Source organism: Geotrypetes seraphini, chromosome 1, assembly GCF_902459505.1.
Source record: "Geotrypetes seraphini chromosome 1, aGeoSer1.1, whole genome shotgun sequence".
Taxonomy (NCBI): Eukaryota; Metazoa; Chordata; class Amphibia; order Gymnophiona; family Dermophiidae; genus Geotrypetes; species Geotrypetes seraphini.
The window spans coordinates 179,398,033-179,416,439 of record NC_047084.1 but is presented as its reverse complement, the minus strand read 5'-3'; the positions used below and the strand labels follow the sequence as shown (position 1 = coordinate 179,416,439).

At 40.2% G+C, this 18,407-nt stretch overlaps 1 protein-coding gene across 3 annotated transcripts in view; it reads right to left on the bottom strand.

Annotated features, from left to right (window-relative positions):
• The window catches only part of CLCN3 (chloride voltage-gated channel 3), a 190,404-nt gene that overhangs the window by 135,432 nt on the left and 36,565 nt on the right, over window positions 1-18,407 (bottom strand). The window contains exon 1 of one of the 3 annotated variants that reach the window (XM_033942294.1): window positions 14,187-14,205. The exons of the other annotated variants lie outside the window; for them this stretch is intronic. The gene's annotated coding sequence lies outside the window, so the exon portion shown is untranslated. Of the gene's footprint in view, window positions 1-14,186; window positions 14,206-18,407 lie in introns of those variants that run through there. 3 annotated transcript variants of the gene reach the window in all.

Below are 18,407 nucleotides of genomic sequence, written 5' to 3'. Positions count from 1 at the left end.
TGCTTCTTGTGACTCTGGACAAGTCACTTAACACTCCATTGCCCCCAGCTACTACAGTTAGATTGTAAGCCTGCTGGGACAGATAGGGAAAATATGTAAGAGTATCCGATTACTATTTAATGAAGTCTAAACTGTTTTCGTTGAATCTCTTCATGAAAAAGTGGTTAATAAATCTAAAATAAATACATAAATAACAATGGAAAGAGAGCATACTCACAGGGCCCAGGGTAAGCCACCAAATAATAAACTGTACCACTCTGTCCTTTGATTTTATGAACTATCCTAATGCTTCTCTCCTGCACAAAGTGTGAGCACATGGACCTATCCAGTACAATGAGGCACTGATACAGGTATATCAAGATGTATCCACATTTACCCTAACTAGAAGGAGGGACCTGAAGCCAGAGATACTTAAAGGAGAAATGATCACGTTCTGCTGGTCATTTCCTTTCAGTCTTAACTTAATGATAGCTAGGAAATTCAGTGATTTGCAGATATGGCGGGGAAAAGCAAATAGCCTATGAGCTTATTGCAATAAGTAATGTTTAGTAAATGGTGGCAAATCCCAGAGAAGTATAAGAGTCCCAAGGAATAAAGGCATGCTGAACAGCATACTAGGAAAGATGGTCGGTAAATTCAGAGGGTGAAAGAGATCAGGACCAGAGAGGTGAAAACATCACAGACAGTGAACACTAAGGAAACAAACAGAAAGATAAAAAAAGCATGCAAAAGAAGAGAGGATCTGAAGCACTCTAACAGATAGAGGAGGAAGTAGCCATGAAGCAGGGTATTGAACAACAAAGATAAGGGTGAAGGAGGGGAGCAGGTAGGTGTTGAGAACAGATGGCTGCTCCACTGCCCCACAAAGAATGTTGCCTGGGGAATTATAAAGTCCATCTTCTCTGCTATGGCACCCTCGCTCTGGAATGCTCAACCCCTGTACAAGAAACAAGTCTTCCCTAACATTATTTAGGTCAAAAATCAAAACTTTTCTATTCAAGGACACTTACAATACCTAATCTCAGAGCTCTCTTCTTCACCCTTGAATAACATCCAATTCAGGCTATTCAGCCACCAAACGCATCTTTTGAAGCAAAATATCTCCTTATGTTCTATCCTCGCCCTTGCAACATTTTATATATTTTTTTTAACTCAATGTATTTTTTTACCCTCTTCTTCCTTCCCTCCTGTCATGTTAGTCTTGTAAGGTTTCTGCAACCTACCCCCCCCCCCTATCTTCCACAGTTGCTTTATTGTCATATGTGGATATGGTTTTTATTTATTTTAAAATATTTTTATTGATTGCATACCGTCTAGATAAATTTTGATAGACAGTATATCAAAGAAATAATAAACTTGGAAACTTAATGGAAGGGAAAGGTTGGGTTATAGTGGAAGAGATAGAGAGAGGAGAAGACTGAATGAATGGTGAGGATGTGAGAGAATGCTGTGGAAGACAGGATGTTTGAGTGTAAGCTGTGTTTTAAGGAAGGCAGAGCACTTAAGGAATTCAGGGGAAAGGAGTATGGCACCAAGCAACAATTGCTAAGAGTAAATGTTAGGGTTAAAATACCCCCCAAAATGCATTGTATTGCATAAGGAGGCAGATCATTTGCAGGCCAAAACCCAGAAATGGTTGTTCTCCAAGAAATTAACAGTGGGTGGGACACAGTGGGAAGTAGAGGGGGTAGCTATATTACTATAAAAGGATTTGTCAGAGGTACTAAAAGAGAGCAAAGACTCAAACATTAGATACTGTGTATACTCGAATATAAGTCGATCCAAATATGTCGAGACCCCCATTTTCCCCCCCAAAAAGGAGGAAAAATGGTTGACTTGAATACCGTGAGAACTTGTGGCAGCCTATCAAGGAGCGGTGCAGGGCCAGCCAGCAGTACGAAAAGCTCGCACCTGCATGCTTGCCAGGTTGCACCACTGGCTACTATATTTACAATCTTTGGGAGGATTTCAGCGCGGGATACACGCTGGACTACCAGGGAACAGGTACGCAAAGGAGGGAAGGTGGTAATTATTAATATCGGCTGGGGCAGGAGACGGGAGGGATACCTCCTGTTCTGGCCTAAGGCAGGCCTGCAGGAAGTCCAGGAGGATTTCGGGTAGTCACTGGGGGATGACCCGAATATAAACCGGGATTCCAATTTTTTGGCCCAAAAATCCTGTTCATGTATATACGGTAGTTGTATATGCTCATAAGGATTCAGGAAAACTACATGGAGTTAGTAGAGAATCTGGTGAAGAATTACAGTAAAATGGGCTATAGGATGTCTCTCAAAGTCCATGTCCTTGATGCTCATCTTGAGACATTCAAGGAAAACATGAAATCATACTCAGAGGAGAAAGGTGAATGCTGCTACTAAGCACAATAAAATGAGAACATGATGGGAGACTACATCTGGGGGCTGATTCATGAAAGTGACTTACAATATAATTGCAAATCTCTAAAAACTACTCACTTCTAAATCTTCTGTAGTCGTCTTCAATATAAATACTTGTTAATTGTGATTCATATGTTACTTTTTATGACTTCATAAGAATGAAAGGGTGAAAATTTGGCACTTTCACATTTTAAATAGGTAAATTACAAAATTTGACTATCCTGGTCACACAAGCAAAGTTTTATGGAAATAACAGGCATTTTCTATACTTTTTCAGCATGAGTAATTAGAAAATTACACTTACTGCCCAGGAACATAAATCGTGCTACAGGATATTGTGAGTTTTAGCTTTACACTTACCCATACTTGTAGTGCCATGAGTAGGTCTAAATTCTCTCTCACCTTTCCTCATCTCCTTGTGGCTCCAATGGCCGCGTGCTATTACCAGCATTTCCTTTTACGTCAGCTGTTAATGACATCAGACATGCTGGAACAAATCCTCTAGCACCAAGGTCCCCTGGGGTAACAGGCTGCATACTCAGGACACACAAACTCTCCTTCCTCTAACCCTTTGTTACCGGTGCTTCCTTTTAAGTCAGCTGTTAATGACTTTGGATATGCTGGAACAAATAGCACGCTCCTCCTTTCTTCCCAGCTCTACTGGAGGATTGCCATTGATTGATTTGTTCAGTTATGGGTTCCTGAGGAAGGGACTTGTTCCCGAAACCAGGCTGGTTGAACCTGGTCTTCTGGCGTTCCATCTGCCCTGTCTCACTTCCCTTGGACATTGGATGAAAATCTTTTGAAGCTAAGTTTTGCTTTTTTACTTTTATTTTTTGGGAGTTGGCTGGGGGGTTCCCTGTTTGGTTATTGTAACAGTGCCCTGTGTTTATTTTGCACTTTTTTGGTGATAGTGTTATTTTTATTTAAAAACATACACTCTGGTATCCTATGATGGTGTGTAGGTGTACGCCTTCCCAGCGTCACCTTGATGCGTGAAGCGTTGGAGCCTTGCTCCCGTCGCTGTCCCTTCGCACTGAGGGTACCTAAGTCTTGTAAAATCCTGATACTTATTAGTAAAATCCTGATACCTATTTATTGGTTATTGATTTAACCTTTGTTGGGAGCACTGTTTCACTACCACTCTTGGGAACCCTTGACCTTTTTGCCTTCTTGTGGGTCTCTTTGTAAGGTACTTTGGCAATTTTTATTTTTGGAGTTTGTTGGAACAAATCCTCTAGCACCAAGGTCCTCTGGAGTAACAGACTGTACACTCACGGCACACAATTCTCCTCCCTCTGAAAGAGGAATTTTTAAGGACGTGATGTTCCCAGCTCTGATTGAGGAGCACATGATGAGCATAAATAGATTGGTCACCCAAGAAGAGATTAGAATAGCTATTCAAAATGTAAAATTAGCAGACACCCATGGACTAGGGTCAGAATTTTATGATTTTAAAAAGATGCAATGCATGTGCAGTGAAGTACTAGAGAGCTGGGCTATTTGACAAGGAAAAGGGTAAGGGTGAAGGAAAATACCTGGTTAGGAAGAAGGACATGGAATACATAGCCTCCCAGAGCCAAGGCCATTCCCCAGGTTTTCTACCTTCCCCTGGCTATCTTAGGGAGGGGGTGGAAAGAGAACCTCAGCCTGCATTTTCCCAGGTGTTTAACAGCGAGCAATCAGGGCTTAAGGGAAAGCAGGAGGAGCAGTTAGAGCTCAAAGGAGGGAGAAGGTGGGGACCAATGTTCTCTCTAAGCTGTGCACCTGTGCGCGCGCACACAACTTGCCAAACCCGCGCACACAAATTAAAATAGCGCGCACAAAAAAATAAATTTTGGCTAAAATGATTTTCACTGCTAACATGAAATGTTGCAGAAGACCAGATGTTCCGATTTCCCATTTATCACATTTATTGAAGCGCTATAATATAAATTTTAAGTCATTCACGTGATTCCATTATCTTTGGCAGTTGAACTTGACACGTCATGTGCCCCATAGGGCCATAGCCTATGGCCCATAGGATATAAAACACTTCCGATTCTTTGACTTCCTGAAGTTTCTCCATATTGTTTATTTCGTAGAATTGTAGTGTGCAGCGTGGTACTACGGTTGTATAACTGTATTCGTTTATTAAATTGCAACCAGATATAACTCTTAAAATGTCTAAACCGGAAATGGTGAAAAGTGTAAAACGCAAGAGAGTTGCAACAGCTTTTAGGTCTGAATGGCTTGAAGAAATTGTTGAAACGGAGACACCGGAATCTCGAAATACAATGCGTGTTCGACTGTGTGAAATATTTACCTATGACGAAGATGATGGAGTTGTGTGTTGTTATTGTCAAGATGCCAAAGCAACTGGAAAATTTTCTACTGGAAAAATATGGGATGATGTTTGGAAACTGGACTTTCTGAAACGCCATCTATCAAGTAAATCTCATACCGACAGTATTAGGAAACTCAGAAGTAAAAATCCGAATTTAAGAGGGGGACTGGTTAACATGTTGCTTGAAAGCCCAACCAAAAAAGAAAACAGGCAAATTAGTAATGACCGGATCGTTCCAGTCCTGATTAAATTAAGGTTCTTGTCGACAGTGTTGTGCTGGCTATTAAGATGAATATCTCAATGCTCTCTGTTCAAAATATCATTGAGCACATAGCAAAGTATGTTAGTATACCTGATAGCTGGAAAAGCAAAAACTATGCTTTTGAATTTCTTGGAATTATCAAGTTTCAAGTTTAATTAAATTTGATGAATCGCTTATTACATTCTAAGCGAGTAACATTGAAAATATATGGCATACAACATTAAAATATATATTGTACTACATTAAAAAAGGGGGGTAAGCAACAGACTGACATTACAGACGAACTAGGATACATTAGGGAAGGACAAAGGAAGGCAAAAGTTACAAAATGTTGTTTTCCTAGGAGGAAAGATAGGAAATGTCTAGAGGGGGGGAAAACATTGGGATTGGGGTAAGATTGGTAAAAAGAATTATTTTAGAGATTGGAAATTGGGAAAAAAAATGTAAAAAGAGTTATTCTAGAGATTAAAAGAGGCTTTAAAAAGAAAAGTTTTTAGATTGGTTTTAAATAAATTAAGATCTTTGACTTCTCTGATGTATAAGGGAAGAGTATTCCAGGTAAGGGGGGCCACAACTGAAAAAATATCATGACGTCTGGTTCCTATAACCTTTAAAGAAGGAACCATAAGCAACCCTTGTGTAGCAGACTGCAGGGAACTGTTCGAAGTATGTGGAACTAGTAGCCGATCTATGAATTGTGGTTCATTGGTGGATAGTGTTTTAAATACTAAAAGTGCTATTTTGTATATTATTCGTTGGTTTATGGGAAGCCAGTGTGATTCTATTAAAAAAGGTGTTACATGGTCATATTTCTTTCCATTATGAATTATTTTAATTGCAGTATTTTGGATTATTTGTAGGCGTATGGCAGACATTAAATTAGCAACTTATCATATGTTAACTGTTGATGAAAGCACAGTCATTTCTGTCAACAAGTACTTAATACTCTACTTTAAGTATTGGCCAGTCAATTCAAATGAGTATAGGTCATCATTTGGTGGGATGCTACAGTTGGAAGCATGTGATGCTACATCAATAGTAACAGCAATTAGGGAATTCTATAGGAAACATGAACTTGACCTGAATAAAATGGTTATGTTCACCTCTGATGGTGCCTCTGTTATGTTGGGCAAAATAGATGGTGTTGCAGCACAGTTGAGAAAAGACATTACACATTTAATGCAGCAACATTGTGTTGCACATCGGGAAGATTTGGGAATTTCTGATTCATGGAAAGAAGTAAAATTGATGAAAGTGGTAGAAACTGTAATGAGAACTGTGTACACGGTGTTCTGTCGGTCTTCTACTAAACGATGCAAATTTCAAGAAATAGCAGATGCATCTGAATGTGAATCAATTGCTTTCAGACCTCTGAATGAAGTGCGTTGGTTATCTAGACACTTTGCACTTAAAGCAATTATTCAAAATTATGATCCCCTGTTAAAATATTTTGAAGAAGGCAAAGTACTGCTATAAGAAGCTGAACAGTGGACAATTTCATAATACACTTGAAGTTTTGAATGATGTCTTTATCAGAACTGGCTTCCTTAACCATGGCATTTAAAAAATGTGGTTTGACACCATTGGAAGCTTATCATCTTGCACAGGGTAAATTGAACAAACTTCGAATGCAATACTTAGGTGACAAGGTTAAGTGGAGTGATAAAGTCAACAGTCTTCTTGACAACAGGATGAGGTCTGGAGAAAAAGTTTCACTGGATACTAATTCCATATTAACCTTCATCAACATCCTATGTTTGCATCTGGGTGAAAGATTTCCTGAAAATGAAGTTGAGGAATGGTCTGCTTTTGACTGTACAGCAATATCACAATGCGACTTTGACTTCGGAAATGGACATATCAGATCTCTTTGTTTAAAGTATAAACAATTTCTTCCGGAGGAAAGTGTTATTATTCAGCAATACAATGACTTTAAATTCCTTGTTGCAGAAAAAAATCAAAAGCAATCTGATAAACAGCTTTCCAGATATGATGAAATTTGCATTTCAGAATGATCCATTTGCATATTTAACAAAATTGATGGACATTGGTGCCACATTCTTAGCACCTAGTTTAGATTGTGAGCGTGGTTTAGTCTAATGAACAATTTGAAGACTAAACAAAGGAATCGTTTACATTTAGAGCATTTGGAAATGCTGATGCGTGTTAAGAGTCACCTTCAAGATGGAGGCTCAACAGATCTTGACAGAATTTATTTGGAATGGATAAATATGAAAGATCGCAGGGAAAAACTTTGAAAACTAAATTGCTGTTATTTTCTAAATTTTAAGTATCAAGTACAATGATACCTTATTTATAGGTAGCGCTCAATGAAACATTTCAATGAAACATAATTTATGTTTATTGAAATGAGACTTTATGTTACATAAAGTGTAACTAACATAAAGTGTAACTAAAATTACATTGTGCTTTCGTTAATTCAGACTAAACTCAAAGACCTGTCCATAAATGCCCATAACTGAACTCCGGGCCCTCTGGCAATCATTTTTATAGCGCACACAAATTTAGTTTTTCTTTAAAATGCGCACAGATGAAATTTTTTGCACACACAGCCTATGAAAAATTAGAGGGAACATTGATGGGGACTGGGGAGTATATGGAGCTTATTCCCTGAAGAGCCACAGCAGTGGAAACAGAAGCTGGAAGAAGCTATGTAGAGGCATGTTGAACCTAAGGAGAATAATTCTCTGCTCAAAGGAGCTGAAGGAGCTCCTGAGCAAATGGACTTGAGTTAAGTGAAACTGTTTTGTTGACTATTCTTTTTAGACAAAAGCTTGTTATCTACATTCTATAGTTAGGTCTCAGTGGGAGTTCTTTTGTTTCCAAGCTTTTGGTAAAACCTAGGAAGAGGAAGAGATCTAACTTGCTGAAAAAAGAACTGAACATTAACAGAAGAGGGGTGGGGAGGAATAAACCAGGCTTTTCTGATAAGAGAGGAAGGCTGAAGATTTTGTGCTGCCTCATTTGCATAGACCTTTTGGGAACAAAGGATGAGGGTTGTTTTGTCATACTGAATTTCCCCTAATAAAGCAAGGTTGCTGAAAGACTGTGCTGGAACTGTTTTGAGGGGATGGGACTACTTATATGATTTTGTTTTGTTTGCTCACCCTGAGTGACTGCAGGTAGGTCTGGATTTGGAAGTTCTTTTTTTCTGCCTTTTTGGAGGAAAGTTGCTTCTGGTGCAGTTAGTGGCAGCAATACTGACTAACTGACAGCAGAAAGATTATCTTCCCACCTGAGCACAATGCTCAGGAACCAGTGTTCCCTCTAAGCTGCGCTGGCGTGCGCTGGCGCACAAAATATTGCCTCGCAGCGCACAATGTCACGTCACAGCGCACGGCGTACGGAGATGGCAGGCCGCGGCGAGAGGAGAATCGGGCGAGTTGGCGCTGGCGCCCGATATTTTTAGCGCACGGGGAAAAAATTTTGCTCACACCACCCGCCCGCTTAGAGGGAGCACTGCTCAGGACCCCTTCAGATGAGCCTGAAAATGAGATCTGCTGGCAAAAGCTTGTCTGTGTTGTATTGTTGAAGCCAAAGAATCCTAAAGATCAGTTGGACTCCCGCAGACCAATTTCTTTATTGAAACAGGATATGAAATCATTGCTGCAGTGTTTGGCAGCTCACTTTAACAGAGTATTATTATGTTTGTTTATTCAGTGATAAAATTATTGCAGCTCGCCTTAAAAAGTATTATGTTTATTCAGTGCTTGATACACACAGTTAACACAACATAGACTATCAGGTACTTAAGTATTTTTCCTGTCTGTCCTGGTGGGCTCACAATTTAAGTTGGTGGTTGCAGCTAATTAGTACATGAAGATAAAGTAGATTTCATTATAAGAAGGCAGGCTTCTATGACATTGGTGAAGATGTTTGCAATGCAGCAGCAGAAGAATAAGAGGGTAGATGAGAACATGAGTTGCCATACTGAGATAGGCCTAGTATCCTGTTTCCAACATTGGCCAAACCACGTTACAAGTACCTGGCAAGACCCCAAAGAACTGCTTATTCTAGTGAGAGCTAGCTTTGACACTTAGGCCTAGATTCACTAAACTCACCGATCTGGATCGTTGTTGGGCGATTCATGGCTGAGTTTTGCCGAGTGACCGATTCACTACAGATTCAACATGCAAATGATCTGATCAGACGCACACCCACAAGCGATCCCACGGATCGCTGTAGAGTAATCGAGACGCATGCGCAGATTATCCTTGTTGGTTGTAGATGCCATTTGCACATGCACTTGCTCTTCACATAAGCGAGTTTAAAATAAAGGGGAAAGGGTGGCTGCAGTTTACTTGCTGGCCCTATGTGTGGACATTTTAAAAGGAATGATTTTTGTGCAGCCAGATTATGGAACAGAACACACTTTAAACTCGTGTGTTAAAACCACAGGATAGCACCGCTCTTTTTGCAGAATATAAGGGAGTTCATATGCATATGTATAGATATTTTACAGTTTTTATTTTGATGGTTGGGGTTGTAACCTCGATACTGGGATTTCAGGGTGGCAGAGAGCAGAAGAGTCGGCAAGAACAGTGACTGGTCCTCAGCAGTCGCTTCGTTTTGGATCAGCAAACCCAATCAGTGTTTCTTCTTTTGTTTAGTGAATTGATGGCTTCCTACTTATGCATACAAATGACTCAGATATCATGAAAAGACAATGTATATAATAATAAACACGTTCAATAATGATTGATGCTGTGATGTCCTATAATGTGATATAAGGACAGCATAGGCTATTAAATAACTCAAAAAGAAGGAAAAAGCCTCAGAAAAGGGCCCTTCCACCTCCACCGAAGTGGTTTGTTAAAGGTGGCTGATCGGTCACCTCATTGGCAAAAAACCTTCAATGTAATAAAAGCCTTATGCTGTACTTCACTAATGAAAAACAAAGATAGAAGAAAAACTTTTCAACTTATCTTCAGCGGATCGGTACACCAACGGTGGCCAGCGTTTCACAAATCAGCTGCCTCCCGACCGATCAGACCTCTCTCAAATGGGACGCCAAAAACCGTCTCACACATCTGAAATCATTTTGTTGTTTGTTCAACTAACTCTTAACACATAAGGAACCTCAAAGCTCAAATAACTCAGTTCTTTATTAGTAATTCTCGTATTCATACATTTTCATCCAACTGGCAGGAGAAAAACTCCAGTTCGAGTATAGAGTTGCCCGAGGCAGAAAGCAGGCAAATTGCAAAACCCACATGGCAGGCTGTATGGACTCCTGTGTATATTAACAGAAAGAAGATTATCCAGGCAAGAACTTAATATTTCATTTGTTACTTAAACACAGGAGTTTGTATGTTAGGTAACATACCAAAACAGTGTCAAATGTCTAGAATGGAACATATGAGCCTACCAGCAAAACTGTGGACCCAAAAGTGGCGTCCTCTCAAGACACCATAGAAACATAGAAAATGGTGTCAGAAAAGGGCTATAGCCCATTTCCATTCCCATTCCATTCCCAGAAAAGTCTGCCCATTCCAAGTATCCGCCCCCCTGAATTCACTCCCTTAACCCTTTCAGGACCATAAGGATCGTAGGCCAATTTTTGTGGTTTTGACGACATTTTTATGGTAAAAAGGGCTTGCAGATGCCAAAAAATTGATTTTTTTTTGTGAAATATCATTATTTTTTTTTTAAAAAAATCAAACTTCTGGCTTATGGACAGTGTGGCAAGTGAATCTTCTCGTCAATCTGGCAACGACGCTAATGAATGAATGTCGGAACCAGTTTGTTTACATAAAGGCAGTATCATATGGAATCCGTACATATCAAATTTAGAACTGTAGACTATCCCAATCAAAATTTATAGGATTTTAAAGTTATGGGACAAATATGTCCCTTGGTCCTGAAAGGGTTAAAGATCCCACGTGAGCATCCCATTTTCTCTTAAAATCCGTCACGCTGCTGGCCTCAATCACCTGCAGTGGGAGTCTGTTCCAATGATCCACCACTCTTTCGGTGAAGAAGTACTTTCTGAAGTCTCCATGAAACTTCCTTCCCCTGATTTTCAGCGGATGCCCTCTGGTGGTCAAGGGTCCCATGAGACGGAAGATATCATCTTCGACTCGATGCGACCCGTGATGTACTTAAACGTTTCAATCATGTCTCCACTCTCTCTTCGTTCCTCAAGTGAGTACAGCCGCAACTTTTTTAGTCTTTCTTCATATGAGAGATCCTTGAGTCCCAAGACCATTCTGGTGGCCATTTGCTGAACCGACTCGATCCTCAGCATGTCTACTTGGTAGAACTTTGTAAAGGCATGAAGAGCAGACCACATAGCTGCTCTATAGATCTCCTCTTCAGGTGGCACTCTGCTCATGGAGACACCATACTTCTGGTCAAAAGAGCTTCGAGAATAATATGAGACTGTCTGTCACAAGCAACATAAGTCACTGCATGCCCCCTAGTCCTAGCATTTTTGGAAAAAGTAAACAAGTGATTCACATCTACCTATTGCACGTCACTCAGTATCTTAAAAACCTCTATCATATCTCCCCTAAGCCTTCTCTCCTCCAGGCTGGAGTCCTAGCTTTTTTAGCCTTTCCTCATAGGAAAGTTGTCTCATTCTTTTTATCATGTTTGTCGCCCTCCTCTGTACCTTTTCTAATTCAGCTATATATATATATATATATTTTTTAGATGCGGCAGCCAGAATTGCACACAGTATCTGAGGCGTGGCCACACCTTAGAGTGATACAAGGGCATTACAACATTCTTATCTTTGTTTTCATAAGAACATAAGCAGTGCCTCCGCCGGGTCAGACCATAGGTCCATCCTGCCCGGCAGTCCGCTCCCGCGGCGGCCCAAACAGGTCACGACCTGTCTGAATCACCAGAAGGGGCTCCCTTGCCACCTTGGTTTCTCATTGAAGTCCTATCTTCCCATCGTAGTCCTAACCCTCCGGTCTTGCACATGCACGACCTGTTGGGTTTCTATACTTATTACCTGGTTAGCTTTCTATACCTGTGTTACATCCCAGCACCTCTCTCAGTATCCCACGATCCCTTTATCCCTCAGGAATCCGTCCAATCCCTGTTTGAATCCCTGTACCGTGCTCTGCCTGATCACTTCCTCCGGTAGCGCATTCCAAGTGTTCACGACCCTTTGGGTGAAAAAAAACTTCCTTGCATTTGTTTTGAACCTATCTCCCTTCAGTTTCTCCGAATGCCCCCTCGTACTTGTTGTCCCCTTCAGTCTGAAGAATCTGTCCCTATCCACCCTCTCTATGCCCCTCATGATCTTGAAAGTCTCTATCATATCCATTCCTTTCCTGATAATTCCTAATATTCAATTTGCTTTCTTAACCGCTGTTGTACACTGAGCTGAGGGTTTCAACATATCCTAAATCCTTTTTCTGACTGGTGCCTCCTAATGTGGAACCATGCATCACATAACTATAGTTTAGGTTCTTCTTTCCCAAATGCATCACTTTGCATTTGCTCACACTAAATATCATCTGCCATTTTGATGCCCTGTCTCCCAGTTTCGCAAAGTCCTCTTGCAATTTAATAATTTTGAACAACTTTGTGTCATCAGCAAATTTAATTATCTTACTAGTTATTCCCATCTCTAGATCATTGATAAATATGTTTCAAAAGCAGCAGTATCAGCACAGACCCCTTGGGAACCCCACTGGTTTTTCTACATGTTCTAACAAAGTTCCTGCTTCAGAGTAGGGTTACCAGACATCCGGGAAAACCCAGACATGCCCGGAGGGTTTCCAAAACCTGACAGTTTGTCTGATTTTTAGAAGCCCCAAGCTTTGGCCACGTCTAGAGGCCGCCTGCTCATGCGCAGACGTCAATGCGATGACGTTGTATACGTGCACATGATGTCATCATGTCAACATCAGCACATGTCAAGAGACCCTCCAGATGCAGCCCCGAGCTCAGGGAAGAAGACCAGAAGTTCATGTGGGGGAGAGAAAGGGGTGGGGCCAGATGCTTTTATTTATTTTTTTTTTTTAAGAGGAAATCTGGCAACCCTGCTTTAGAGGATATTTAACTAAATCTGCATTGACTTGGGAACCCAAACAAGCCAGACTTGCTGAGAAGTCCTTGTTAAGATGGCTCTTATATTTGTCATCCTGTGATTGCAGTTACTGGCACTGGAAGGTGGTAATTTACTATAGGTTTAGCAGAGAGTTGCTAACTGCATGTTCTGACTGTCCTCAGTGGACATCATTGGTTTACAATGGCACATCCAAACTTTAATTTTTTGTTTTGGCCTTGGTGAAAATTATATAGAAACATAGAATATGACGGCAGAAAAGGGCCATCGGCCCAACAAGTCTGCCCACTCTAAGAACCCTCCCCCCTAAGCACTTCCTCGAAGTGAACCCACACGCTTATCCCATTTTCTCTTAAAATCAAGCACGTTGCTGGCCTCAATTACCTGAAGTGGAAGATTATTCCAATGATCAATCACCCTTTTGGTGAAGAACTACTTCCTAGTGTCACCGTGAAATCTCCCACCCTTGATTTTTAACGGATGCCCTCTTGTTGCTGATGCTTTCTCCACTTGATTGGCAGTTTTCATATCTTCACTGATGATTACTCCTAGGTGCCATTCTGCAACAGTTCTTGCTAAGGTCTCACCATTCAGGGTGTAAGTTCTGCGTGGATTTCCACTACCAAGGTGCATAACCTTACACTTTTTGGCATTAAAACTCAGTTGCCAAGTTGCAGACCATTGTTCTAGTAAGTGTAGGTCCTGCGTCATAGTGGTGCTTTTGCCCACTATGTTGTACAGTTTAGCCTCATCGGCAAAAATGATCAGACAGTTTCAGTAGCAGCTTCAGTTTCATCCTAACTGATAAAAAAGCAGTTTCAGTTGGCCTTTATTCAAGTATACCTTAATCGGTTTAATCAAAGGTCTATACATGAATTATATAATGCTCTGATTGCAACATATTGTTGAATTTTTCTAGCATGCATTTTTTTCATTTATGGTCTAGTATTCTCTTTTCACAATTTTTTTTTTTATACCGATGGATATGTAGCACTACTGATGAGTATAAGGGGAAAAGCTGTGGTTTTAAAAGAAAAATTCCAGTCTCAGTGATATCCACACAAGTTGGTTAAGAAGGTTGCGACACATGCATTATATAATATATGGCATGATACAAATACTACGGTAAACATTGGGGGAAGATTAGGTTCTTACCTTGATAATCTTCTTTCTAGTTGAAGGGTACGGTAGTCTTGACAAATGGGTTTTTTCCCTTCACCCAAAAAGACTGCAAAATTCAACAATAGTATTTTCAACTCAGTCTCCTTGTGCCACTGGGTAGTGTCTCAGCTCCTCAGTTTGTACTACAGCAATGGATAACCCCTAAGGAGGAGAAACAACAAGGAAGGCACGGGGAACTTCAACAATTTGAGTCTTTTCTGTTTCTGCAACAAGAACAATTAATTATACACCTCATAAACAAGATGCAACCAGCACGAACATTTATGTAACTCCTATAGCTTCTCCCAAAGTTTTCGCTCTAGAGCTAACAGATAACTTCTTATTTGCAGTGTTTTTCTGTGACATAATATGTCAGTGTCCCCTGAGAAAGGCATTTCAAAAAAGCTGAAACTGGGATCTGAGTTGGGACCTCTCTGATTCTATCTACCAGTTCAGGACTTTGCTATATGTACAAAGAAGTTGTTGTAGCTTGATTTGTTTTGTGGACATTTTTATAATAAATTACCAGTTGGAATTGACATCTCTCGTCTTTACTCTTTTGCATTTTATGCTTTAAGGCAAGACCCCTTCTTCTTTTTCTCGGTGTTCTACATTTATTTAATAGAAGAACATGAAGCATCTCCATTCTCTTTTAGTCGTACAAAGACCAACATTTGAAGACACCCATATATGTCTTAGGCAAAAAGTAAGTTAACTTAAAATCTGACAGGATGGGCCATCGAGACTACTGTACCCTTCTACTAGAAAGATGATTGAGGTAAGAACCTAATCTTCACTTCTAGTGCAAAGGGTACAGTAGGCTTGACAAGTGAGACGTACCAAAGTAATCCTCTGAGTCTAGGGCGGGGCAGATGATCCTGCTGCGAAGAGAGGTGTAACTAGGGCATGTTTGAAGACATCAGGAACTGTTGCAGTGGAAAGCAATAGGTCGAGGATGTGACAGATGGGAGGGATGACAGTGGGAGCAATAGTTCCAAGTAGGTGGGTAGGAATTTGATCAAAGGAAAAGTTGGCGGAGGAGAGAAGATGAGCAGTTTCCTTTTCTGTGACTTCAGAAGAGGAGGAAAAGGTGGTAGGGGTTGTTAAAAGGAAGTTGGCAGAGTGGACAGCTGGAAAGAGTGGTAGGGGAAGTGACTTGGTTGAGAATTCAAGGTGAATCCTGTGACTCTTGTAGAAGAACTCTGCAATTGTCTGGGGGAAGTGAGGAGGGGATAGAAGTGGAGGTTCACTGAGTGTGGCAAAGAGATGGTGAGGGTTAGCACAAAGAGTTAGTTAAATGGTTGTAGTATTTTTGTTTGGCAAGTGAAAAAGTAGATTGGAAGGACTTCAGTGTGATTTTGAAGTGTAAGAAGTCAGCATGTGTGCGGGATTTAAGCCAAAGATGTTCAGCATTTTGTGCACAGGAGCACAAATAACGGATGTTGGGGGGGTCAACCAGGGTTGGGATTTGGAACATCTTACAGGACATGAGATGGGAGGGGTGAGGGTATCAGTAGAAGAATAGGGAATGGAGCTATAGGAGAGGACAGCTTCATTGACAGACTTGTGCGACACAGTAGTTGAAAAAAAAATACCAAGTGAACCTGTAGCTTTCTTGTCAGCCATCATAAGAAACATACAAATAGTAGCAGGATTCCATGACACCAATCCAGGGCAAGCAGTGGCTTCTCCCAAATCTGTCTCAACAGCAGTTTATGGACTTTTCCTCCAGGAACTTGTTCTTAACTGCTATACATGCAGAAAAAACCTGAAAACTCACCTCTTTGACAACTAACTGTCTCAATTTTTGTATAGCACCCCTTTCTTCTAAGTTCCTTCTCTTGTTTCTCCATGCTCTCTTCCCCTACTACTCTCCCCTTCCTCTTTGATCTGTTGGCTTGAGCCTGTATAGGTATGTGTGACTCACAAATTGAAGATTAGATTAGATTATAAAGTCAATGGGTTAAAGTACCCAGGGACTCGGAAAGTTCCCACATTGTTTTGAAAATTGACAACAACTAGAGTTACCAATACCATCAATATGCATTATTTTACTGAAGGTCCCATCTTATATATAATGGGACCTAGTCATTATGACCAATGCCTAAACAATATATGCATTTATTGTGCTAATCAAAGCTAGACACTTCTGCATTGTGAAAAAAACACCAAGTGAACCTGTAGCTTTCTTGTCAGCCATTATAAGAAACATACAGCTTGTCTGCATTCATTTCAAATGCTGGCTACTCGGTTTTACCCAGATATTTTCCCCTTGTAATTTATTCTTCTTGAAGACTTCGTTTCCACCCCATCAAAATTATCTCAAACCTGAGTTATCTATGTTAGATTTGCATATCTCTAACTTAGAATCACTAATGTAAACCCCTCTTGCTGTAAGCCGCATTGATTCCATGTTGAAAATTGCGGGATACAAGAACTTGTATTGCATTGTATATTCAGCCCATTATCTGGGTACCAGGGCCAGGAGCTACCTGGATAACCATCCAGATAATTTAGGACAATGTTTTTGCTCCACCCAGGCTCCATCTCCAGACCACCCTAGCACTATTTGGATAGACTTGGGCTGTAAATGTCTGTCAAATTTACCATACAAATGATTAAAACTTTAAAATAACCCACAAATTTTAGAATTTAAAGCCAAGAAACTAAAAAGAGAAATTCTGAGGATAACCCGAATACTGCAAGTAAAGAGTACTACAAGACATGCTAGATATATGAGAAGAGACTGAGGAGACCTCATAGTGCAAACACTTAGGCAGTTCTGATACACATGTTCAGGAAGGCTTCTTGCCTTTACTGTCCACAGCTGGGGCACATTTCATATCAATGATGTGAAATGATACCATTCCATATGTGGAACCAACTTAAAGGGCAATTCTATAAATTATCGCCTTAGTCTAGGTGCTCCAGTGCCGTACATTCTATAACTCAATTTCATTGTAGCAATAGACTAGTCATTCAATCTTCCAAATCAAATTATTCGTAATCATATAAATAAAGATATAACATAGCACCTTCTTTATTCAATCAAAATATTTTATTACGAAAAAGCCATCAGAAGCGGCACTCTATTGTGTAGCCAACACAAGATATTATAGAGTTTGCTTGCTGCTGCACTTCCTCATTGGCTATTCGTTTATGTTTCGATCAAACTTTTATTATATCTAAAACTTTATCATATTCTCACTATCACTTACTTAAATATCTTTAAATTATTAATAAGTTAGATATGAACTTATCTGCAACTCTGGTAGGGCTTGTGACCAAACTTGTACCAACCGTTACTATTTAGTAAAATCTGCCGCCGACATGCATGTTTCATTTGAATATTTATAACAAACTGCTTCAGGGTGCGGTAATCTACAAAATAAACGTTCATTCGATGTTATATCTCCACAGTATTAAAAATTGTAAGTAGTATCATCTAACGAATCTCTTAACTTACTTTTTAATCTTTAAAGTTTTAACATGGCAGGCATTCAACTTCGCCTCAGCGTCTCTTGAAAAAGGGAACAGCCCATCTACCCCATGGCATAAACGATCCGGAGCAATCTGATTGGTTGGCTCACTGAATAGTAATGCTCCAAGAAATTCATTCAAAGATTAAGAGACTGCCAATCAAGTTTGGCATTCAAATCTTTAAGTTCTAGAGCCTGTAACTCAAAGATCCACCTTTGTTCTTTGTAATTGAGCAGCGACTCAATATTGCCACCCTCCCACCCAACTAGTATCTCCTCCAGAACTCTCCATTTAAATTCCATTGGCCGATGTTTAGCTTGTTCCCAATGATTAACCAATGGTGCTAGGGAGTATTATTTTTAAGTCTAGATTTATGTTCTGTCAATCAAGTTTTGATGGTACGCATAGATCGCCCTATATATAGCTTGTCACATGGGCAAATTATTACATACACTACTTCCTTTTGATAAACAGGAAGTATTGGTCCTAGAATGTATAGGACGGCTGGAACCTGGAGCATTCCAATTTATCCCTTCTATCGTGGAATTGTACCACTGGCAGGAGCCACATTTAACATGTCCCAACAAGGGCTGTTGATCGGTTTCATAAACTAGCCTTTTATAAGTTAGAATTTCCCCAATAGGCTTACCTCCTATGGTAGGGGTAGCTAATTCATCATATAGTTGTAAAATAGGCCAATGATTATGAATGATCTTCTTAATATCTGTACTAAAG